Raw genomic sequence first — 25,202 nt, forward strand, 5'->3', positions numbered from 1 at the left:
CTGTCTTTCAGCTGTAAGCCCTTCAGAGTAAAGACAAACCTATTAAAGCGTTTGGTTCGTAACGAATGGTACACGAAGTATATGTCGAATGTTAATAAAATAGCTGCGCGTAGCTATTAGTTAGGAGATGGAGAGGAAAATCCAGCCGTGCTAGCTATGGAGAAAAAGAGGTTTGTATGTTTCGGTCACTACAACTCACGTGCTATGTTGTTTAAGGTTTTGAGTACTACTCGTGAGGAATGCTAGGAGGGAGCGCTTGGAAATTTAAAAACCTGTGTTAACTTTTGGATTATTGTTAATCGTTTCAGAAAAACACCAGTAGTCCAAGAAGTTCCTCAAAAAGGCAGTTGTGGAATGTTAGACGTAGCGCTTGACCTAACACCGCGGGATCTGCACTGCATTCCTAGCTGGCCTGCTGTCTGCTCTAAGGTGAGTCACTTCGGTTTTGGTCAGATTCCTTTCCACCTCTTCATAGGTCATGCTCCTGTAGTTTAAAAGCTTTTCAGTATAGGTATCTCTGTTTACACACTTAATAACCTGTGAAGGCAAAACATCAGTAAGGGCTTGTCTCTGCTGAAACTGTATAAAAAAAACCCCACCTGAAATCCATGCTTTTTAACCTGGACAAGATGGGCAAACCGGGTAAGGAGGTAAGTCTTAGCCTGTTTTATACAGGTGAGGAAATGAGACACAGGGGAATTTGGTGACAAAGGGCTGATTGGCAATGAAACTGAAGTCCTGTACCGTAATTACAAGGCTGTGTCTTGATTAGTGTCTTCACGGCGTATCACTTAAATGGGAAATCTACATCGTTTCTGTTAGCAAAGAAACTTGGTATGTCTCTTTGAAGCTGCTTATATCCATGCTGTGTTCCAGCGGGTCTTTGTTGGGTGAGGTGAACTTCCTCTTTCAAGTTCAACAGAAGTACTAATACGGTATGAAAAAACACTTCTCGTGTAGAGAGAACCAAGCCTAGACTTAAATGAGACGATGCAGGTACCCCGATATTACCGTCGGTAAGATGGTAACGTTCGGGTGCTTGTCGACGCATCCCTTGTACCTATCACTGTAGGCACGTATACTGAACCCCTACGTGCTGAGCCTCGGCGTCTGTATGTTCCAGAGCTGCACTGGCTATCAGTGCATTGGCTATCTCTAAACCCGTAGAAAACACAACTGGAGAAAACCTGTTTTCACATGGGAGATGGGTAGGCCAACAACTGCCTGTGAACTAGGGCTTGTGTTTTACCCTGTCACCCACGGGAGTAGGGTATTGTTTCCGAGTCCTCATTTGGAGAGTGTTGAAGCGAGTGATGCGCTGGATGTATGCGTGTTTGGGGGAGGCGAGCAGTATTTTCTTTGCCTCAAGGTATATTTAAACAAAAAAAACTCTTTTATAAATTTGGAAAGGTAAGCTTAATCTACAGAAGGGTATTCAAAGCTGGGCTGCCTGGAGTCAATATCTAAATCCCTGAGGAAAGCAAATCATAACCAGTACCGTTCTCCTCCTAGCTTCTTGTCAGGAAGTTTAGGCAGATCCTGTCTGGCGACTGCAGTTGTGTCAAGAACTGAACTCCCTTGTTGACCTAGGGCTTAAGCATATACTGCTGGGAAAAACATTGCAAGGGAGGAAGAAGAGGCAGAATAGTTCGGGTCAGTGCTAGTGATGTCAGGCGACTGAAATATAATCTTGAAGGCAAAGGCACTGTTTTAAAAAAAAATCTCGAAGGCACTGTTTTAATAGCCACGTTAAAGCACCTGGTGAATTGTCTGCTCCGAGGGAGTGTTAACAACTGTTAAAGGCATGGTGAGCAGAGCTGCAAGGCACGGAGAACTGGGCTTCCTTAGCACTGTAAGAGTGCAGACAAGGGATGCTCGGCCTCATTTTCCCAAATTGGGATGTAGGTACATGAGCTGGGGTTGGGAATTTCTAAAATAAAGAATAGAGTAGGTTTTTTAAACCTGGATTAGAAGAAAGCCAGTAATCGTGTTTCTGTCTGCAAATTCAGGAATTGGAAAAGATCTTCCGCTTGTCTTTATGATGCGTGGCAGAAGTCACTGTTTGTTCAACGATATTTTGATTTAGCCGTTTGTGGCAAAATATGCCTGGATTTAATCAATCTGCATGTCTGCTTAAGACCCAAATTGTTATAGGCTTTAGGGGGGATGACATTGTCCTAAAGCACTCATTTAATGATTTAGAGTAAACAGATGGTTTTATTTTTTCCCATTAGAATCTTTCAGCTTTTCTGGTTACATAGAGATAATAATTATATCTCTCACTTTGATTAAAATGCACAGTATTATTGTCTTACTCTGTCTGGTTTCAATTGCATTATTTCTCTTGGGTTTTATTAAGTACTGTGGCGTTAACATCAGGTACAATGTAAGCTGTGCTATGCAAGTCTCTCGGTATCGGCTGACGTGGAATGCAAGACACTTGTTACCTTGACAGGGCTAAGGGTATGTAAGTGCCTATTTGGTGTCGTTGAAGAAGGCTGCTGTGCTTGCTTGAATAAGTGAGCATTTTTCTGGCATGGTATCTGTTAGATGATATTTGGCCAAATGGTAGACAGTGGACAACAATAGCTATTAGATACTGTTACGTTCTTGACTAATTGGCTTTGAAAATGGTGTTGAAATTCAGGAAAAACACCACTGCTCCTCAGGAGTGCGGGGAGTGACTTAGAATGTGCAATCCCCGTGGGAAGAGATGTCCTCTTCTGGATTTAGGCTGTGATCTTCTCGTGTCTGAAGATATGGTTGTTCTTAGTGCTTTCTCTTGATCATCCGAGGAGGGATGCACCAGCATGGCTGCAGTGATTGTTGACTTAGCCTGAAGCGGATGAGGAAGCGCTCTTACCAACCCTTTTACCAACAGAGCCGTGGGGAGGCGGCCGGACTTTCTAGAGGGTTGTCAGTAACAGACAGCTGGAGAATGCTGTTGTCCTTCAGCCAGAGTGGCTGTGAGCTAAGCTGGCCATCAGCTGATAGCGGACTGTTCCGAACAGGCCAGTAGGACAACTAGGTGTCCCCTGAAACGAGTGCGATAGCTATCTGAGGTCTGCATGTCCACAGGGAAGCAGATGATACCTCAGAAAGCCAGTAACTTTGCGATAGGTACCTGGAGCTTTGGAAGGTAGATAGAATGCTGTGATGCGATTGCCGATGTGACGTAGTTGCGTGTAGCCTATTCTGGAAGGCGCGGGAGGCTACGGCGTTTTAAGCTCTCAAGATAACTGGTCGTACACAGGCTTGATGACAAAATTTGGGACTGGAATGAAGCAGGATCTTGTTACAGCCTTGATTTTTTTTTTTTTTTTTTTTTTAAGCGGTTACTGAACAAAAACGTTAATCCTATGTCAGAGTGACTGGATCGTACTGAAGGTTGAGAATGCCTTTTAACACATAAAAGAGTCTGGTTTAGAAATTCTGTCCAGGAACATCAATATTGAAACTTAAAAAAAAAAAAAAAGAGCCCATATGGTTTATTTACAGTTTGCGATAAACTGAGTGGCAGGCCCAGTTTATATGTTTTATGTCTTGTGCTGGTTAGTCTTATACGTTGGTCAGTCAGTGATCACTTGAACTGTCATTTTTGCAATTATTTGTGAGCACTTTAGGTTTATCAATTACTTTTCCAGGCTGTAAGTTACCTATTTTGAGAGCATAATTTGTTTATAATATATGTTTTAACAGCATGATTTGTTTCGTGTTTGTAATTAATTTTGAGCTTTGAGTCTAAAATTGCATGACAAATGCTTATGGAGAGAGCTATTACCTTGAATATTGCTGTTAAAGACTAGTAATATGCTGGAACTATGTCTCTTTTATTACGGAGTTCATTTTAGCAGTCTTGGGACTGGGATTTAAGGGACGCTATTGACATAAGAAACATGGGGTACTGTGACATAGCTACACTGGGACCGGTGGACTTAGCACTTGCGTCCCTCTAAGCACTTTGCTGGTGTGCAAAGTGAACCTGAAATAAGGCTGTGTGTGTGAGAAGGGCTTTATCCCCAACTGCAGAAAATTCAGGCAGGAGTTGGAGAACTGACGAGAGGCCAGAGATGGAGAGACTTGGAACTCCAATCCGTCCGTTTTGTTCTACAGCGTCGGGGGGGAAGTGACGTGGGTTTAGTTTGTAAGTATCTTAGCAGTGGGGAAATGAGTTCTAAGGGGCTGTTGTGCACAGCAGAGGGGAAAGTACGGCACAAGGGAAAAGATGGGAAACAAAAGTCATAGGTTGCATTTAATGAAAAGATGGGGCAGCGAGTCTGAGTCCACGAGGAGGACGTATTTAACTACATGACGCTTAACTCGGTTCAATGCTTTGACACAGGACTACTGGACAAAGTTCAGGCAGTGGGAAAAGAGAGATTGACAGAAAGCCCTGGTATCACGCAGTTGATGCTGTGACTTGCTTAAGCATTTAAAAACGTGACCGTGTTTTCTACTGAAAAACACAGGGCAAGTTTTTAAGTAGAACTTGGATGGAAAGCTTTACTTCACGCGACATTTGGATGAAGTTCTGCGCAATAGGTGGCATTTTAGGATGAACGTGTACATTGTTAAAAAAAAAAAAGCTTGTGTAGACATACTAATTAGTATCTGTAAAAGTTTAAGATAGGCAGCTTCATTAAAAGAATTCGTAGGTATATTTTTCGTTTTTAACATTCTCAACAGTGCTACAGGCAGACATGTGTGGCTTAAGGAACCAGAGAATCTGGTGTGTTCTGCTTCTGTGCATTGATGCGTGTTTCTGCCTTGACTCAATTAAGGTATCTTTAACAGTAGAACTTGTATTTCAAAATGCTTTGGGTTTTTTGTTAAAAACTATTATGGGGAATGAATAACTTACCTTTGTATTTGGGCAGCGTGTGGTACTGCTTAGCTTTCCTGGCCAATGACTAACAGGCATTTCAGGTACGTATTCTTCGCACTCTTCAGGAGGAACTCTTTGAAAATATGCACGAGGGTTGAAGCGGGCAGTGGTATTTACGATGCCGGCAGTAGCTTGGAGCAGTGTGCAGTTAGGTCTTAGCTGCTGTGTATGCTTGCTTATGAAATTTGCAATGAACAACAGTCAGTGGTGACTGGCTTCTCTTGTTTGTTTACCAAGATGAGTAAAAAGCAAGAGGGTTGGTGGAAAAGACTATTTGCAAGTAGATCCCTTTTGTCCTCCCAAAACTTGAAAAGTTCGTGACTTAGATTTTGTCTACAAGTACCTTAATTTGCTGGGATCATTTCGAAAGGGTGGTGGGAGCGCAGGAAAATGGAAGTTGCAAAAATGCTACGGTTTGGCCTCTACTTCTCACTGGTTCTCCACTGACTTGTGTTTGGAAATGTGCACATTTGGAACGTTTCTATAACGTAGACTATTATCCCTCTAATTCCCTGTCCATCTGTAGGATAAACGTTTAGACTGTGTGTAAACTATACCAAGTCTATATCGTACATAATCTATGACTGTATATGATAACGTGCCATGAATGTCAAATTTTAGTTTATTAAATATAAGCTGCTCTTCCATCTGCGCGTTGGAGACCCCGTATATTGTTTGCCAAAAAAAGCACAATTACCAAGCGGTACATAATTTCACATGGAACGACGTGAAATACCTCAGCTTCTTCTCTCCCTGAAATTGTTACGACTACGTTAGTTTTAATTCCTCATTCATGGCTGCTTCCTGCTGTGTAAAAGCAGTGTCAGACTGACAAGTTAGCAGCAATGCAAGCTCAGCTGAGTTTGTCTGCCAAAAATACCGATGGCTGGATCCTTGACTGCTGTAGCTGCACTGGCTTCAGAGGTGTAGCAACAGTTTACGCCGGTGAAGCTCTGTCCTCCCTCCCAGCCTTTTCCTGCAGCGATCCAGCACTCCAGGGATGACGAGGCCTTCAAATGAGCAAGGAGACAAGTGTTTGTCGTAGCTTTTTAAGCTTTGGCAGACAAGCTGCTAGGACCTTTAGTTGGCACCTATCTGTGGTTCCAAAAAAGCCAACCTTGTCACGGCTGCCTCGGTTTGTTTTTTTTTCCCTTTGCAGAGATTTCGCATTGTCTGCGTGCGTGTGAGTCTGTATGTCTGTGTGTCTCGTGATACTCCGCGGAAGAGATTGACGGGAACCAGAAGCCAGGTTCATCAAAGCCACAGATTTCTGATCCAGAATTACAGTGACTGATTTGTGCCAACACAGGCCTAGACTGTCCAGATAGACTGAACAGGAGGAAAATGTAATGCCAAAAAGAAAGAAGCTGAAACGTAATTAATCAGAAACAAATAAGTCATCTTAATGGCAGCACAGAAGTAGTACCAATTTAATTTGAGAGTACCCTATGTTCTGTAAGGATGACATTGTGCAGTAATTCTACTGCCAGTTACTGCCGTCAGAATTGCTGAATAGTAAGAACCACATGAGTTACTGCCTCGAATGGTCTCTATTTTGCACATTTACAGCTCCCTGGTATTTTAAGTTTAATTTCTGCTTATGACTTCTTGCCTCTCCCCTGGCATGTCTCTGAAGCCGTGTTGTTTTTTAACTTCGTTTCTCGTGGTGGTAGAGTAAGCAAGCCTCGCAAATAGTTCAGCGGATGTGTAAGTCGGTAGAAGCCGTCAGACAGGGCGCTGGCTGCTGGGGTTGTGTTGCGCTAGATACTGTGAGGCTGAATATTAGAGACGAGAGAATGAAGACTTTCAGTTCTATCGCTGGGGCTGCCTCTGTTGGGTTCCTCGTCTTACAAAAAGACTCAGTCCCGGGAGCCAAGGTGCAGAAGTAGGAAGACTAGCCAGAGCTATGATTATTTCCCGCTCTGCTGCAGGAGGTGGAAGTGGCTGGCCATAGAGATATGGGTGTTACGTGTTTTTCATTCATGAGCGAAGACTTGCAGCAGGAGACCTCTTGGACAGTCACAGCCTCTCTCGGGGCTTCTACGGAGCACACGTGGCCTCAGATCGTGGTAAAGTGGTGCTGCTTAGCACTTAGGGGAACGGAATGCGCAATTATTTTCATTTTGTTCCAGCGTGAGGCGGGGCTAATGAATGGGAGCCAGTACTGGGTGTTCCTGGCTGCCCGGTGAGTTACAGAAGCAGGTCAATCTTACCTGCCCAGCGAAAGACTCGCTCTGTTGAATTACCTTGCACTGAAAAAGCCATCCCGTTAGCTGTACGAATGAGAGAATGCCGTGTCTTTTTATTAGGGTTGCTTCAGCTCCCAGCCTTGGTCCCCATGGACTGCTCAGTTTTCCCCCTCTGTAACAGAGCACTCCCTCCCCTCCGTCACGCCTCTGCCTTGTTTTTCTGGGCCGGGAGGCTTTGTCTGTGTACGGCATGCCGCCCATGAGGCCTCTCGAGTCCATGGGCTCATTGCCTGAAATACCAACAGTGGGGTTAGATATTGCAGACTCTGAATTGCTTTACGGCGAGATAAAGGAAGGGGGTTTCGAGAAAGTGAGATGGATGTGATGACATGATAACGTGATATGGTCTTCAAGAAGACAAGAAAGGAGGTAGCATGCTGTCTGAGGCAGAACTAGGAAGTTTGGTGCATGACGGGAACTGCAGACGGGTTGTTCTTCACACCAGAAGTGATGATGGTGTATGAAGTGTCACGTCAAGTTAGCGAAGGTCCCGGAGAACAGGAGAGGGAGGGAAGGAGAGGAAGAGTTACTGTCCAGGAGATCGGCCCCATCTAGGACTTGGAGAGTGCTAAAAAAGAGAAGGGCACCGTGAAGAAATGGCATAGGTGGTGTTATAGGTCAGTCAAGTTAAATTGCTTGGCATGAAGAGAAAAGCCAGGCTGAGACAATGTAGCAGGACTCCTTTGCTATTCTCTCTGGATTTGCTGTAAGCCCGTTGTTACTGCCTTGTAGAAATGCATTTAAAGGGAGAGAGCTCTTCTCTTGACTTGATGCAGGGCAGTATCCAAGTCGATGACTACCAGATATCTCGTTAATGGAAGTGCACGAGCAATTCCATGTTCAGGTTATCCTGAGTGACTCCAACAGTTTTCTTATCGTTTGAGACAGGTGCTCTGTTATGCTTGGGACCGACAGGTAATGAAAGACAGTCCTTGCTGGAAAAGCTTGTTTTTTCAAATACTCCAGATAGGAAAGATAGGAGAGGGCAGTCACAGCCGCTGGGAGCCCTAGGGATAGAGGTAATGAAAGCAATGAGACTTGGGTCCTGATTCTGTGTCTAAAATGCTGCCGCCTTTGGTGTTCAGTTTTCAACGACTATTAGACCCTACGGATGAAAAAAACCAACCCTTAAGAGCAAACGTTGGATGAGAGAGTAAAATCACTTCTGTTTCCTTGGTTACAGAAGAAGATGAATAAATTATATGGGGGAAAAAAAAAAGCCCTCAGTATTTTCCAAGTGGTCATTTGTGACAACTGGTCCTTTAAGTGCTTACACTGGGAGGAATGATGAAGAGCTCATCTTCTCTGAAAAGGGCCCCTATCACCTGTGTAAAAGGCTTGAAAGCCCATGGCAGCCAGAAATGGTGGCCAGACTCAGGGCAAGTTCAGCGTTCGGGCTGGGGCTGTGCTGGAGCTGTGTGGTGACTGATAACGGACGCCTGCTGCTGGCACAGGGCTCGGGGAAGGGAAGAGCGGTTGTGGGGTCCCCCGTCACACCTCAGCTATGCGTTAAGCTGACCCCCTGCTTATGACAGTCTCAAAATGTAAATGCGTTTAGGTCTGAAGCCTCATGTAGAAATCTGCGGAGCCTGATTTTCTACTAACTGGGCTTGCAAAGCCTAAGTGTGACTTTGGGTATTTCCATATGGAGCTGTTTTACCAGTATGAGGTGTGAATTTAAAGTTCCTCCTCTTTAGGAACATTATTTTGTGGACTACTGTATTTTTACTCAAAAATATTTCCTTTCCAATCTAGTTGATGTCATTCTGGAAATGGTTTGAAGGAAACAAGGAAGCTATTCTTAGTGTAGAATAAGCAGATCCTTCTGGATATGCCATTTTAATTGTGTGTGTTTATTATATAAATGTACCAGTGATGCTCATTCAATCCAGCAAAATTATGGATGTCTAGGTACCAAATTTGCTTTTGAAATGGGTCTTACAATCTGTTACCCGTGTCTTCTCGCAATCCCCAGTCCTGTCTCCATTTTAAAGGCTACTGCAGCTATTCCACTACAAAGCCAGGCCTGATTTCTAGCTGGATTGCCTTCCGAGTCTTGCGGACAGAAGCTTTTGGCGATACTACTTTGCTTGTACAAAACGCTTTCATCCAAGGTACAGAGAAGAGAGTTTACGGTGGGTCTGTGGCAAAGCCAGGAATGGAAGAAAGGTCTTCAAAGTGCCAGTTTCCCACATCGGTCGCAGAAGAACTATCAGAGAGACTCTGGAAGGTCTGTAGATGAGCCACCAGATTAACATCCCAGTGGACTAGTTTGTACAGGGAAAACAATAGAAGACAAAAGAACTGGTCGGTGCTTGCAGGCAAGAAAACGAAAGGAAGGGTGACTGTATGTACATGACTTGCTGTGGAGGCTGGGATACAGATCGTGTTTTCACGGATGGTGATTTGAGGTGCGGCATGTGTTAGAGGCTTGCTTTAACATTGCCCATGACTGTATCCCACGAACAGTTTTTGAGTGCTTGATGTATTGTCTAAAATGGGTTTCCTTAGAGGTGCTGCAGTAAGGTGTTTGGCAAGCTTACGAGCCATCAGACAAAAGAAGCAAAGGCTATGAGATAGTTTGCTGCAAATTACATTCAGGATGGTGAACGAGGGGTCACAGCTGTTAGTGAGAATGGAATCGGATAGCATTCTGGGCAGAAAAAGAGGCAATTCCTTAATGCGACACCACAGTAAAACCAAGCGTGCTGTCCTATAGCAGTGGCCTTGGGATTCTTTATTTTTAAGCAAGACGTGGCGGGGGAGAGTAGGATGTGCTCAAACGGCAAAAGACTGTCCTTTTGGGATCCTCTGCCGGGGAGCTGGTTAGCTTTTTGGAGGTCTTCAGGGAAGCGGTGGAGCTAGTGTACGTATAGGCTCGATATAGCAGATTACAGCATTCCTGTGAAATTGTAAATGGAGACCTGCTGTCACGTGCAAGTTCAACAACATTGCTTAATCACACGTGGGTATTTTTAACATTTGCGAGGCTGCAGCATGCAGGCAAATATGACTGCCACGATTGTTTCTCGAAACAAGGGACTTTAAGGATCGTTTTGTTAATTTTTGCTATTTACAATTCTCAGACGTGAAAAGTTAACACAGTTTGGAAGACTTCTTTTTTCTTTTTTTCTGGCACTTACAAGTTCAGAATGCTTTTGTGCATTCCAAGCAGTCCTGCCCAGATCTACCACCTGTTCCATAATTCTGGGTATAGTCAGGGTATAGTTCTTTTCCATATGGGCAGTGTAATTCCATTAAGTAGCAATCCAGCACTCTTTTTTTAACATTAAACCTCGAGAGTTAATCATCCATCTGTGTGTAATCATTGATTCCATTAAGCCTTATGGCCTTGTCAGATTATCAAACATTCTAAACAGCACTTTTTTCTTTTTTCCTTGCTCGACAGCAAAAGCATTTGTTAGGGGGCATGATTAGATCAAAGTTTTCAAGACATACTCCCATCTCATACAGACATCTACGTTTTCCAAACCTTCTCCCTGTTGCGAAAGACAAAGCTTGCCTATGTAGTGTACGACACAAATGACCCTAAGTCATTCAGGTATTTCTTGACAAGTGATGCTGAGACATGTCCTTGATGTTAAGACCCCCACCCCCCAAACTTTTTTTTCTGGTGATTCAGCGCTCTGATGCTTACTCGAATTTTCAGTTAAGTTTGGGGGAATTACGGTAGATTGGTTGAAGTGAGCATAGACTCAGACCTTCAGACGGATGAACGCAACCAACCTTTATCCTTGTAAAAACAGGGGAAACCTGGTTGTGAGATGGACGTGCAAAATTTTTCATATGAAGACAGAACCAAGCAAGCTGTTTCTCCCACGTAGGATTTGAATAATAATGGCACGGTATTCCTGAAATTAACCGTGTTCTCAAGTGATTTCCTAAATGTGACAGCGAAACTTGCATAAGCATATAATTACAGCCTTATTCTTGTCCGGAAACCCCTGAAATCAGAGTTGAGTGGTGGTATCTGATGAAAGGAAGGAAATGGCTTCAGAAATACTTAGCAAATCCCCAGTGGCCCCAAAGGGAGGGAGCGGTCGGCTACTATTCCTTGTAACAGGTGAATGGTTGTTAATGGCAGGAGTTACGGCTTTTTTTACTCCAGACTTCTTTTCCTTCCCTATATATTAATGTTCCTGAATTGTATCGGGCATTACTGCGAGCATAACAATGAACGTCACGTGTCGAAGAAACGGTGATACTCGGGGTGGGCCAGGCAGCCCTTTACCATTTCAAAAACCTGTCGGAAGCGGTCAACACGATGTCCGACGTCCGTTCTTTCCACTGATGAATGCCACAACGGGGCTACGAAATGCAAATGAAGAATGTTGCCTAGTAATCGATGAGCAGTAGGAGGCTCTCGCCCAGATGCTGTCGGTGCTGTGGTTTTGTACTGGAGGGAAGGAAGGGTACAAAAGAGGACTGGTGCTTAAAAATTAATTACAAAATGCTGAATAAGCTTGCGGCGGGGGTGGGGAGGTGTGCACTAGACCTGGGAGCTCGGTTAGGTTCACGGACCACCTTTGAGACAGGAATCCAGGCGTACCAGCTCAAAAACAGCGTAAGTTTTGCCCAGTTGAAAACGCTGAGGGTTTCTGTAGTGCTGAGGACAAATCTCTTGCCATTGAAATATCTCCTCAAATCTTAAAATTTGATAAAGGAGCTACTGGAACAGGGCAAAAGCTAACAGAAGTAGGAGTCATGGTGGTAATTTTTGGCTTTGAATCTGCGTAATTGTAGACATGAAAAAGCATGTTCTTCCTCCTCTGGTTGTGTGCTGTTTGTTGTGCAAACGAACACGTGATAGACCGAACTGAAGTCCTGAGCAGATGGAAACTTGTGCAATGAAGATCGGTTGCAATGGAATCTCAATCCACAACAGTTTACAGATTTTGCAATAAACGCAAAACTGGAGAAAAAATGGACTAAAGAACAATGGACAAACCTGGAGCCAATTTTGAGCAGAACTGGCAAAGTCTGTAACTTCAGTCATTCGGTCTGCTTGCGATGCATTATCTTCAGGAGAAGCTCATAATTTATTGCTACTGCAGTTACAATTCAACTTGGAAATCATTTAACCTGAAACGGAAAGTGAAATCATTGACTAGAAATGCATATGAATGGGAAGAAGTTGTTTTGCACGGATGTTGGGAAATGCACCCTAAGGAGTACGCGTAGCTTCAAGCCCGCGGAGTGTGTACGCGTACAATAGTAATGTATGCTCTTGGATTGATCCTTAATCTCCCGAAGCTAGCCTGTCTCTTCACTGCCTTCTGCTGCCTTTCTTTCTAGCTGAGCATCCCCGAAGGTCTGCTTCATCTTCTGTGCCCATCAAAAATTCCATTTTCCATGGGCCTGGATTAGATTTGCCATGTGCTTATTTTAGATAATTTATCCTATGAAACGTATATATTTTTGGCTTGATTTTTGATGACATTGTTTACTCAAAATCTTCTTTGATGAAGAAACTGTGAAGATTCGAAGATTACTTGGGGGGTGAGGAGAAAAAGTAACCAGAAAAGTGGTCAGGTTTTTATTTTGAAAGATTTCATGGATTTCAAAATCTATTAAGATTAAGTGCTGGCAAAGAATCAAAATACCACATTTTATTCCAACCACTGTGATTACTACTGAACCTGATTTTTTTTTTTAAAAAAAAAAAGCAGGGCAGGGGGCCTTGTTTCTTATTTCCTTGTTAATTATACTGATTTTTTTTTTCCTGAAAAATATTAGAGTGATAATTAGGCCACATATCATGTGTGGTTGGATAAATACTATTTACATATTGAGAAAGGGGGCAGAAGAATTGTATCTAATGAAAGGAACGGGTGCCAAGTAGTAGAGATTTGTGTTTGTCTTACAGCAATCAAATTCATTCACCTCAGCTGAACTAGGATATCTCAAAATGCGCTCCTAGAAGCACGGTTGCATTCTGCATCCGCGTAGATCTGAAAAAAGATCAAGGTGATTCTTGAATTTGCACATATGTCATTATCTCTACTCTGTGAAGCACAAAGACTGTGTTTTGCAACCAGTACCTTTACTAGTCTTTACATAGAGCTGTTAAATTTCTGTATTTTGTACAAAGATCACGTATGCTGTTCTTAGCGGTGGGTTCAAGTCAGGCAAATATTGGCATAATGCCACTATGGTGAATTGAGGTTTTGGTTAATTTAAAAAAAAAAAAAAAGTAAGCACGTTAGGGGGGTTGTGTTTGATCTACTGAGCTAATACGCAACAGCGTTGGCATGGCCTGGAATTAGAGTACTTGTTACATTTCAAGCCGTAGAAATTTGCCTAAAATTTCCTGCTGATGTCTTCTGTAGGCTGTGTTATTTCAGCAAGGTATAGTTTACTGAATTGGCCATAAATAGTATTTTTAAGTGCATGGAGCACTAGAGGACAGAAAGCGCAAATCAGCTATACGTATCAATTTTTGCTGTGAGTAAATATGGGAAATTTTTAGTAGGAACGAAGAGGAACATGGGAGAAAACATGGCCATGCCATGGCGTTGTCCCTGCCATGACCTATATGGTTTTGGGGTGGGTTTTTTTTTTTTTGCATTCAGAAAGTTATGTCCAGCCCGGTTCCCAGTGACACCGATGGCAAAATTCCAATTATCATGAGTGAAATCACTGATGCCGTGTGTGGAGTTGTCTAGAAATTCCCTGTATTGTGAATTCTGCCTGTTATTTCTTCTGCTTGCGTGTTACGGAGATAGAACAACACAAAGTAATGACTAGTGGAATGAAACTGGGGGGGGGGTTTGTGCCAAACGCTCCCCTGAGTTTAACATGATAACTTATTTTAGCCTAGTGGGAACTTTGTCTTTGACCCTTCGGCTCCGTGGATAATTCAGATAGCGAGTTGATATCTGGTTTAAAAGGATGCAAGTATTATGTGTGAGACGGTGTGTGCGAGACCCTAGAAGGCTGGTCTCACTTCCACGCTCTGCACCGTATTTTTCTGTTCAGTGTTGGAAACAGCAAAACTTCGTCCTGAGGTAACTTGGTATGTTATGGATGGGCGTTGTCTTCGCTTAAATATTTGTCTGCAGCTTATTGCGGTGGGTTTCCCCTTTATGCTTTGAATAGCTAGCACTCCCAACATGATAACTTGTGCAATACTGCTTTTATTAAATATGTCAATAGAAATTTCAGCCTTTTCTCCCTTTGCTTGTACTTACGTGATTGTCAGAAAGGCCATGAAAAAATGGGGTACTGGATCAAAAAGCAAACAATGGCCTTTTTTTTCTTACTTTTTTTTTTTTTTTTTGAATAACTCTGCAACTCCAGTTCGGGGATTTTTAGGGGTGGTAGTAGCTCTGTGGCTTAAAGTTTTGTGGTATAGGCAATGGTGCCCCTTTTCTTGAGACCTACAAATGTCCCTGTGCTTCTGTGGCAGCGTGCCGGGTATTCTTTCAGTGACCGACAGCAGTCACGGAAAACGTGAATGGCTGTGCCGAAGGCTGCCTGAGAGGAGCGGCTGGCGAAGCCACTTGCTCGCTGTACTTCCTGGGAGGTAGGATGCCCTGAGAAGGGCTGGGAGTATTCGCGTCGCTGGGGCAGCGCGTGGCACGCTCGTGTCGTTGGGCAACGGCTGTTGTATCAAGAGACTCCAGTGTGTCCTTTTCCTACTAGCATTTGTCGTATTTGCCATTTCTGTAGAGAACTTGAAAGGGAAGTCTTCACGCGTCTGCTCTTAGTTTTCTTGGTGGTACAGGGGCGGGTCAGTGTGGAGGCTGGGTTGGATCCCACTCAGGTTTGGCAAAAAAAGTGGGGAACAAAGGCACACCAGGCCCCTGAAAACTTCTAAGTTTGAAATATTGAAAATGAAAAAATGTCAAAAGTTACAATTATGAAAAATCAGAATTAAAGCAGTGAGCTTTCTGGCTGACAGGCTAAGAGGTTGAAGAACTGTTCTTCGGTAAAAATGTATTGAGCCTTCAATTTCAAAGTTTGCGGTCCAAACTTCAAAAGTAAAAACAAGGGAAGCAAGTTTAATTGCCATTTGTCTCCTAGTGTGTCTCTTGATCGGGTATGAGGTACTTGAAAAGCATTTGTAGTGAATTTTCACTTGCTTTAAATCGTGCTATACATGTTAGATCTCACGGATATAAAGAAAATAATTCTGCTTATCTGTTGGGCTCTCAGTTTGCACCGTGCACAACACAAGGCTGGTAGCAAGAAGTTGTCCAGCATGTTTAACACCCAAAAATCTGCACTAGTCTCTCTTCCTTCAGTGGTAGAGCTGTTGTTTCCTCTCGCCGGCTTGTACTAGGAAAGACCCACTGAGTCCTGTTTTAAGCAATTAGAAAAGTTGCCTTTCTCCAATCAAAGAGAGGTATTAGTGAAATGAATGGGAGTAATTAAATCTAATTTAGTCATGTAAATTAGTTTAATTAAAAGAAATCTACCCTTTAATAACTTCAGGGGGAAATGCCGCTCCTCATGGAGTTTGAAATTTAGTTAAGCTAACAAGACACAATAGCTGAACTGATGAGACCGTGATGTTGTAATCTGCTTATGTAAATAACGACACAACCAGTGTTTCGTAGCCGCTTTTGGTTGTGATGCGGTAGGATTCTGAAGCGTTCAGAGGTTGGGCACCCCAGGTGCGACGGCTCTACGAGATGAGTTAGTACCTTCACTTGGCTTTGAAGGCCCACCTACTTACATCTGGTGTACTTAAGGAATTTGGAGAAAAAAACACGAACGATATTGGGTAGGAAAGCTATTAGGTACCCAGTTATTGCCAATTAATAGTAAAAATTGCCAGGACTTCAATAAATGTTAGGATGGGTAGCTTGGCAGTTGGTTGGGTGAATGGTAGAGAATCTGACAGAAGGCAGGGGCATTGGACAGGGACTTTCTATCGCTGCCTTATCCTCAATTTACACGTGTCCAGGACTCCCTTTTAGTCTCATTTCCTTTTCACAATTGTTCTTTTTACTTTTCAGAAATCTCTCTTCTTCACTTCGTAGGTTGGACGTCATGTGTTCTGGACCATGGTCCATGATTTCTGTGTTGTCTGAAATGCTGCGTACCTTTTACACTTCAAAACACGTGCTTGGGTGGTTTGTGATTTTTTTACAACCCCCCCCCCCCCCCCTTCCCCCAGCCCTGTTATATTACTAGTTTTAAACTCACCTGCAAAACAGTTTGTTTTGATTTTGGGGGTTTTTTGTTTGTTTAACTTCAGAGAGGATTTTAAAGAAACTAATAAGATACATGTTCTGAAATTCTACAACTTTTCAGTGGCTGGCAAACACCTAGTCTCTTCTTCAACTCTTCGTTTCCAGCAAATAACCCCAAAACATAAAAAAGCACAGTTTAAAAACTTCTTTTTATTTTGTTGAGTGTTTTAAATATTTTCTTCTATTCTGTCATTCCGCTCAGTAAGCTTTGAACAGCTCTTTATGTTCGTGTCACTGCTTTCACTTCTGGTTGACCACAGTTTCTGTTGCTTTTGTGAGTCTGCTGAGAAAAAGATTATCGTATACTCAGGAACTTAAGTCTAGTGAGCCTGAACTTATCTCAGGATATCGTAGGAGCCCACATGGAAGTTCCTTAAGTTTTCTGAAGATTTTTTTTGTCTACAACACATGCTGTTTGATAGCTCAGCTTATATCAAACTCAAAGTAGGGGAGGAAAAGGTTTGTTTCCTTATTTGTGAAAATACTTTCACAAATATTATTAAAAGTAGCCACAAGAGTATAATGGAAGACGTGAAACTTGTGGGACAACCAAGTGGAAGGAAAGGTCAGATCGATTTCTTCACATAACGGGCCTCCCCTGGTCTTCTTACAAACAAGCTGACGGGTCCAGCTCACTGAAGGTTTTACAGAGCCGCCTGTTAGGCTTTCGGCACGCATGTTACGGTTTAGTATTTTGGGGGGGGGCTGTTTAGCTGCTCCATTGTGTTGGGTCCTACAAGACCTTCCTAAGTGAAGCTATATTAATTCCTTAAATATGTACTTATTGGCAAGAAGCTTTTGCTGCTTATTGATGAATCTGTAATAAATTGACTAGGGAACCAGTGGGAGGAAGGACACGAAGAGAGCTCCCTGCAGTCTGGAACTGGGTGGCTGTAAGCCGTGTGGTGCCGTCCCGACAGCCTAACCTCATCCTTGACCGCTCTGAGGGCGCGGCTGGCGAGAGGGGTCACTTGTAGCCCTTTCTGTTTGGGCAGTCGGGCATGCCCCTCGGAGTTTCCTAGGGCAGGACCAGTGGCACGGAGACGAAAGGGTGGCCGTGGGGCTTATGCTTCCAGCAAGGTTTCGTTTTCCTCCTTTGAGAGCAGCTGTCCATCCTTTACAAGTTGTTGTTTCTGATGGTATCAGTTGAAGCCTTGACCTTAATTACATGTGGCAAATGGTGAATTATAAATCACTTTATTTTCTGTATTGTCTGTGAGGTGTAGCACTGAAGTCATCCAACTATTGGCATGAAGTTGTTAACAGTATTTCTTCCTCTCTCAGTGTAACAAGGCAAGCTGGCAAAGAGAACTGAGGGGCGTTGTGCTTTCCACATTGAAAACGTCAAAGGTTTTGCATTTGCAGCAGTGGGGAGGGCTGGGGCTAATAAATCCAGGACACTAAAATGCCATTAAGACTGCTCAGAAGGCTGGTTGCCCTCTTCTCTTGCCTGGGATTTTTTAAGTATTATGAAGTGTTTGAGAGAGGAGAATGGGGAGACTGAACAGCAGCTGAACTGGCAGAGGGAGGATGGCCAAGGGGACAATTTTCCCAGACTAAAAGCATCCTAAGCGTAAGCAGCTGGGGCAGCTCGTGGGCCAGAGTTGTGCATTCACTGCTGGTGTAATGATGGCAGCCGAATTAAAGGCAGCGTTTCTGCAGCTGCTGGCAAAATCCTTGTGGCTCTGTGTCGGTGGCGGGAAGAGAAGGAACACCGAAGGCAGCAGGATAGAGCTCTGCTGGATTAAGAGTCCAATACCTCATTTCCATATGGGTCATGTACATTGACTGCCTTCAAAGAAGACTCAAACCTTCAGGCCTGGCATGGGAGCATGGCAACGGGAGAAGAGCACCCATACTGTCATCTGGTGAAACTGCCGCTTACTGTTTTCGTAAGTCTTAAATAGCTGTAAGCGTTGGAGGACTTGAACTAGTATCACAGTCTGGGCTGGGAAGTTCATCCTTGTGGCTTCAGCTGCTGATAGTGCAAGGCACGCTTCAAGCAGGGCGTCGTTCTGTGGCCAGCAGTCCAGTGGCGCAGCTTTTTGGAGCTGTGCCTCTTTCTCCACTGGCTGTGAGAAAGCAGCGTGCTATACACCTACACTGGAAACAAATAATTCTTGGTGAATCATTACTTCAGACCCATAAACATTGTCAGGGTTGCGTTTGCAGTAATCGTAATTAAAAGCCCAGAGGCAGTTAGAAAACAAATGAATTTAAACAACAGCTAAATTGAGCTGAGCAAGGACAGAGGAGAGAAGAAGAGTGTCTGATTCCAGCGAGCCTACAGTTTTCCAGCAGGCTGTGAAGGCACAGCGGTGTCTATGCTGTGGTGATGGCATTTCTTGGAGACCTACCTGATAGAAACTTAAATCGACGAGTCAAAGACAGCTAGCAGTTGAGCGGCGGGAGCAGGGAGCTGTCAGCCTGAGCGGATGACCCCTCCCGAGAAGCCAAGTAAATACTTAGGTGAGTCCCAAGCTCCTGTTTCTGGCAAGATTGGAGTTCAGCTGTTTTCGCCCTAGCTCATCCCTCTCTGACCTAATGCAGCCCGAAGCACCTGCCCTCACCCTGTGAGTGAGTGCTAGTAAGTGCTGTACCATAAAGGCAACTTCTTGCAGGTTGATCTTGCTTAAGGTGGCTCAGTAAACCAGGAAAATCAATCCTTTTTTGGGAAACTGTAGTATCTTTGGTGTTGTCTTGTTTATCCTTTTACTATCTTTGGTTTTATCTCAAATCTTTTTGCCTGGACACTGACCTAAAAGAAGGTTTGTTTAATGTTCATGTATGTTGAATTTTAACAGTCTGGAAGCAAATAAGATATGTTAGTCCTAAACATCATGGTTTATGTGGATTAGGAGCAGTGTGTAACTTAGCGCTGAACGCAAACTGTCATTTCAAGATGTCGTGGTTTAACCCCAGCTGGCAGCTCAGCCCCACCCAGCCGCTCGCTCGCCCCCCCACAGGAGGATGGGGGAGAGAATCGGAAGAGTATAAGTGAGAAGACTCGCGGGTTGAGATAAAGACAGTTTAATAGGGAAAGCAAAAGCCGCGCACGCAAGCAAAGCAAGGAATTCATTCACCGCTTCCCGTCGGCAGGCCGGTGTTCAGCCATCTCCAGGACAGCAGGGCTCCATCACGCCTAACGGTGACTTGGGAAGACAAACGCCGTCACTCCGAATATTCCCCCCTTCCTCCTTCTTCCCCCAGCTTGATATGCTGAGCGTGACGTCATATGGTCTGGAACATCCCTTTGGTCAGTCGGGGTCAGCTGTCTCGGCTGCGTCCCCACCCAACTCCTTGTGCACCTCCTCGCTTGCGGAGCACGGGAAGCGGAAAAGTCCTTGACTTAGTATAAACACTGCTTAGCAACAACTGACGCATCAGTCTGTTATCACATCATTCTCACGCTAAATCCAAAACACAGCGCTATATCAGCTACTGGGAAGAAAATTAACTCTATCCCAGCCGAAACCAGGACACAAGATGATTTAAACACTTACAAATACCTAGAGGTCTTTGGAAGGATTTCAAATAGCTATAGCTAAGATTGTCAAAATAATCTGCTTTTATATTCTTGCAACATCAGAAGCGCCAATTGCAATGAACAGAACTGTCTCTGCCAGAGAATGCCACTGCTTGGGTTTTGTGTTCTTGAAAGACGTCGGTAGGTGTTCTGTAATGTCTTCAGCAAATAAGCTTACCAGTTAGATAAGATCATCAGGAAAATCGTGTGCACTGCTGCTCCCTTCTGCATTCATTGGAAGTTCTTAGATTCTGGAGGGTTTTAGATTTGTACATTTATTTTTCCGACGTAATTTAAACCAATCGGGACATAATTTGGCTATTAGTTTCAGTTACTATCTGCCTATTCAGAAACCCAGGCTAATTGATGTTCTTGTGGAATTATGCAAAAGACGACTCATCTGCCTAATGCTAGCAATTTAGCTTGATACTGTGCGCTTTGTGGAGGGATTTTATATGTAGATCAGGTTGTGTAGCTGAAAATAATTGATTTCAGTAAGCCCAAATGTATGTAACAGACCGTACTATAACCATTAAGTGATGGTTTAAATTTTTATTTTTTCTTTGAATACTGCTTTTTGATAACAGTTGCTAACTGGAAAGTCCTGTTGTATGTCTTCTCTTTCATGGTCTTCTGATTTTTTGAAAGTCATCTCAAAAAACACTTCGTTTCTTTTTCAGTAACACTTAGCATTCTGCATCTTGAATTTGAAGTTACGTTTTCACGTAAGCGTGTATATTTTAATATGATGAAGCAGGCTTCTGAAGAGTTTGAATATTTGATTCTAATAACCAGTGCTTACGTTCAGCTCCACTCCCAAGCTTGTCTGCTGAATTTCCTCTCCCTTACTGGCAAATCCTTCTTCACATAGACGCTTCCCATCACGTACATGCTCTTTACTGCCAGCTATGGAGCCTCTATTTAAAATGAAGAAATTAACCATCTTAAATTCTCATACCGTTGAGCTACTGGTTTTGCAGCCCCCAAACATCTGCCCGTTTCACCTTGGTTGCTAATAAAGACGATGTGTTTATTAGACTGTCTCTGGGTAGGCTCGCCTGTCACGCAAGATCTTCAGTTGATATTTTAAGTAGAAATGGTTAACCAAAGGCATCCCTCAGCAGCCAACAGTCGAACTCCTACCGTGAAGCACGACGGAAAGCGGAGTTGTGGGTTGGGCAGAATTTGGCTGGGGAAGCCAGCCCAGCCCAGTGCCCCGCAGAGACGTCACGGGAGTGGTATTGTGTTGGAGCATCTGAAGGGTCATTTAAGGCTGAGAGGTGTAAAATTGGGGTCATGGAGAAGTTAGCAGATGCTTGGCCAACAGGTCAGTGTTGCCAGATATGGTTATGGTTGAGTTGATGCACTGTCACTCGCCGCGGAGAGAAAGGAGTCTGTCCTGGGAACAGACAGGCCTGGTGGAAGCGCCTTGAGAGAGCTCAGAAGAACAGATGGCTTGAACGTTGTTGAGGAGAAGAGCCCGTGGTAGGTCTTCAGTGGCCGAGGGAAACATGTAGAAAGCAGTTAAGGGCTGGAATGGTTTAGCTTTGTTGTAAGTGAATGGTTTTTTTGAGTTGTTCTGTGTTTACTTTGAATTTTAGAAAATTAAATACACAAAAGTCTAAAAGTATGTTTTGGGTTGAGCGAGAGGGACAGCGGTTACTAATGGAAGTGTTCACAAAAAAAGATGACTGATTTCAGGTTCATGCCTTCTTCCCCTCCTCTCTGCCTTGGTACAACGTACTTTTTTAGGATTTGCTATTTCGAAAAGAAGAGTAAATTAAGGTCAGACAGCTTCGATAATGATGTCCTGCATTGGTTATTGGCTTGCGTCGGCTTTGCTGAAATTAAAACAATATATTTTCTCGGCGAATTATTTGCTTCTTCAGGGTTTTTTTCCAGGATGGTTCATCACCACAGTAAAAGCAGTTAAAGCTGTCAGTGCTCCATTTGAATGTACCCGGTTTTACCAGCCTTAAAGAAAAATGCAGCCAGGACATAAAGTTTCCTGTTAATTGTCTGTACTGGCAGAAAGTCAAATTAAAGGGAAAACTTAGGAAAAGTTATTTGAACTAGTCAATCGCTAGAAACTTTGAAGCAAGCTGCTGGGCTTTGCAAAACTATACCTTTAACACGTTGGTTTCTGTGTGACTCCTTTGGCCTGATTTAACGTGCTTCATACGCAGAGAGTTAGCCGAGTTAGCTTTTATCGGGTTTCTGCTCCGTCATTGCACATGGAAGCGAAATGACTGTGTATTTCCTTTGCTTGAAATTGTGTTTGTATGATGTGCATATTTATAAAACCACCCTTTTAATTTAGTCCTCGCTATCTGAGCACCTATATCATGCCATAGTACTGGTCCAGAGGTTCCTTTCTGTCTGCGTTTTCAGGACGAGTCGAGGAACAGACCGCGCTCCAGGTAGAACAAACTGTCTCAGCTGCGTGCTCCCTTTCTGGAGCACGGGCTGTTCACTTCAGTAGGAGCTGAGCACCTAAATATCTCTGGGGAGCTAGACCTAGATCATTGTCTGTGGTCATACGTAAATCTGTAGTGGAAAACAGAATTGGGGGGGAAAAAAAAAAAAAACAGGAGTCCTTTGCTGCTACTTAGGCAGTGTTTCTTCTCAAGCGTATGGTACCTGGAAGAAAGAACGAATTTGTATTTGTGGCTGCGTGTACTGATTATTTGGGAGTCCTGGACTGCTGTATGGCTGCTGTAGGAAGACTCCGGATGCTCTGAGGCAGGTGGCCTACTGGAGAATGTAGTTCAGAACCTCTACCGAAGAAAGCAGAGCTGTCCAGGGTCCAGAAGTTTTCACGGCGGGGGCCTTTCAGCAGTGCCACAGTGCGTGGAAGCTGTCGGTAGCTGCCTGCGTGGCTAACGGTGCGGCTCTCTGACCCAGCGCTATAGGTTGTCCCAGCTTACAGGGGATGTCTGACAGATGCTGGGCTGTCCATAGGCATAGCCCGTCCCTGGGTAACGGGCTAAGGCGGGGAGGGTGTTAATATCGGTATTGCAAAATGAGGATGTGTGTATTCGTGATTCCATATATAAAGTGTAAAAATTAATAGCTCTTTATACCTAGTGGCATTAAAGGCAGGAGATCGTTTGCATGCGATCCCTCTTAGAACGTGAGTGTTACTGATGGTCAGGGTAAGCCCTAATGTCACTGTGGAGCTGAACTCCCTAGCGAGCAAGGCAAGAGTGCAAATACGTTAATAATTCCAGCCTGTCCCTTACGCTTCGGAGCAGGTCTTTGTCTCCTTTTCGGTGCCTGTCAGGTGTCACTTCTCTCTAGGTTGGCAACTCAGCCATTTCCAAGTGGTGCTATGGACACACACGTTCCCCAAAGCGCAGAGCATTGATGTTGTTATTATTTCTGCTGATGGTTTAATTAGAATTTACACTAGGCCGGCTGTAAAGACTGTGCTGTTATGTCTTAATTATTTTCTTTCTTGGGGCTCGATAAGTAATTTTATTACAACTACGTTAGTCGTCTTGGGCCTCAGTTGTCTTTGGGATAAGCCGTGTGACTCGGTGAATCGTGTGGCAGCAGTGTTTTGCGGGCGTTTTGTTGCTTGCTGAGTGTATTTTTAAACTCAGCCTATGTCTTGCGGCTGGATTGATGCTAGAAGAAATGCAGACACTGTGCTCTGTAGCGTCTGAGGACAATCATGGAAGTTGGCAGAACTGGTTCAGTTGGGGTTTTTACAAAAGTACGTGGAAACCGCAGAGAAATGTGCTACCAATTGTCATAAATTTTTCCTTTTGCCCCAAATGTTCATGTGAACTTCTACACTCGCTCACCGAGGGCTAGGGGGTGGGTGGGAGAGGAACTAAAGCAGCAAGTACTTGGAATAGGCATGGAAATTTCTCGTGCTTATGTACCTCTTCCGCTTTTAAGATCTGATAGGAGGCGAAATCCTCAGAGGTGCAGCCCAAGGAGCAGGGCACGCGTGAAATCTCAGTGTCGTTTTCCGCAGTAGAGCTGACAGTGTGATTGAGCACTGCCATCAATATTCTTTTCACTCAAATAACGTGCGACATGGGCAATAGCACCGGCTGCAGAGGCATCTGCGTCTGCCCCGGTGTTGTGGTTGAACCTGGCAGGCAGCCAAATACCACGCAGCCGCTCGCTCACACCCCCCCCCCCCCCTCGGCCTCGATGGGCTGAGGTCACGCGTTGCAGATGTGGAGGCTGCCCTTGGATCTTCCTAAGAACAGCCCCTGCTACAAATACAAAGCTAGATAGGCACCAGTCTCGTCTCTGTAGATTTTGAGAGCTACTTCTTTTGTCCGAACTGGCAAGTTCTTGTCTTAGGTACCAGGTGTATGTAACGGTAGAATTTGACAGTGATTGCAGGAGCCATAGTCATCTATAATAATAGACTAAAGCATAAAAATATTGTATCTGTAATTGCTGAAAAAAAAGTCAAATGTTACTTTTATTAGATTTGCTGTAAATAGGGCTTAAATCCCCCATATTCAATTGCACTGCGCTGGATTGACACCAGAGAGCAAAATTTACGCTAATAGCTGGGTGTACCTCAAATTCCATTAGATTGCTCTGGATTGTATAAACTATAGAAGGCTGGGATCTCTTCCGTTGTTATTCAGGCTGTGTCTTATTTGCACGACATACTGGAAGTCCTGTCGATCTGATGTGCGGTGCTGCTCTCGGGCTCAGAGGAAGGTGGAAAGGCACGCTGGTGTGTGCATAAGTGTACTGGGGTGACAGCTGTCAGAGGCAGCTGGGGGATGCTTTCCTGGATGCTTTTAGGACGTGTGGGCAAACGAACATCTTTAGGGACGCTGAAGTTTGTAAGTCAGCCTCGCTCTCTCTTCTTCCCCCACCCCCCAAAGGCATTTGACGTAGTGACGTGCTAAAATGGGTGATGCATAATTGAGCAGTGCTATATTCGAATGTGTTCGGAGTACAAAATATTCATCTGTATGAAAAGAGTGTTTATGTATTAATGTGCATTTCCTTCATGCATTCCTGATTCCATTAGTAATGGAGGCATTGTGTAATATAATAGAAATGATTAGCCTTAATTGCACTTCTTTGTTGGGAAAATAGACATGTAATTAAAAATCTGACATGCATTGTACCTTTTTTCTTCAACAATTTACTTGTTGGCATCTCTTCAAGGGGGTATTCCACAAGGCCCTTACCACTTCCTCCTTCAGATAGCTCGCCAAGCCCAACTGCTGCCTTTCAGAAATCAGCCCGTTTCCGATGCCTCGGCTGAAGTGGTTGGCTAGCAAATCCTGGTGGTCGGCCCCTCGTTTCCCAGAAGAGAAATACCCGTGGTTCTA

At 44.0% G+C, this 25,202-nt stretch overlaps 1 long non-coding RNA gene across 1 annotated transcript in view; it reads left to right on the top strand.

Annotated features, from left to right (window-relative positions):
- LOC142082334 (uncharacterized) overlaps positions 1–25,202 on the top strand; it is a 221,068-nt gene that overhangs the window by 123,838 nt on the left and 72,028 nt on the right. The window contains exon 3 of the long non-coding RNA XR_012673672.1: positions 309–429. This is a non-coding gene — a long non-coding RNA (uncharacterized LOC142082334). The remainder of the gene's footprint in view (positions 1–308; positions 430–25,202) is intronic.

The sequence above is a fragment of the Calonectris borealis genome, chromosome 4, assembly GCF_964195595.1.
Source record: "Calonectris borealis chromosome 4, bCalBor7.hap1.2, whole genome shotgun sequence".
Lineage (NCBI taxonomy): Eukaryota > Metazoa > Chordata > Aves > Procellariiformes > Procellariidae > Calonectris > Calonectris borealis.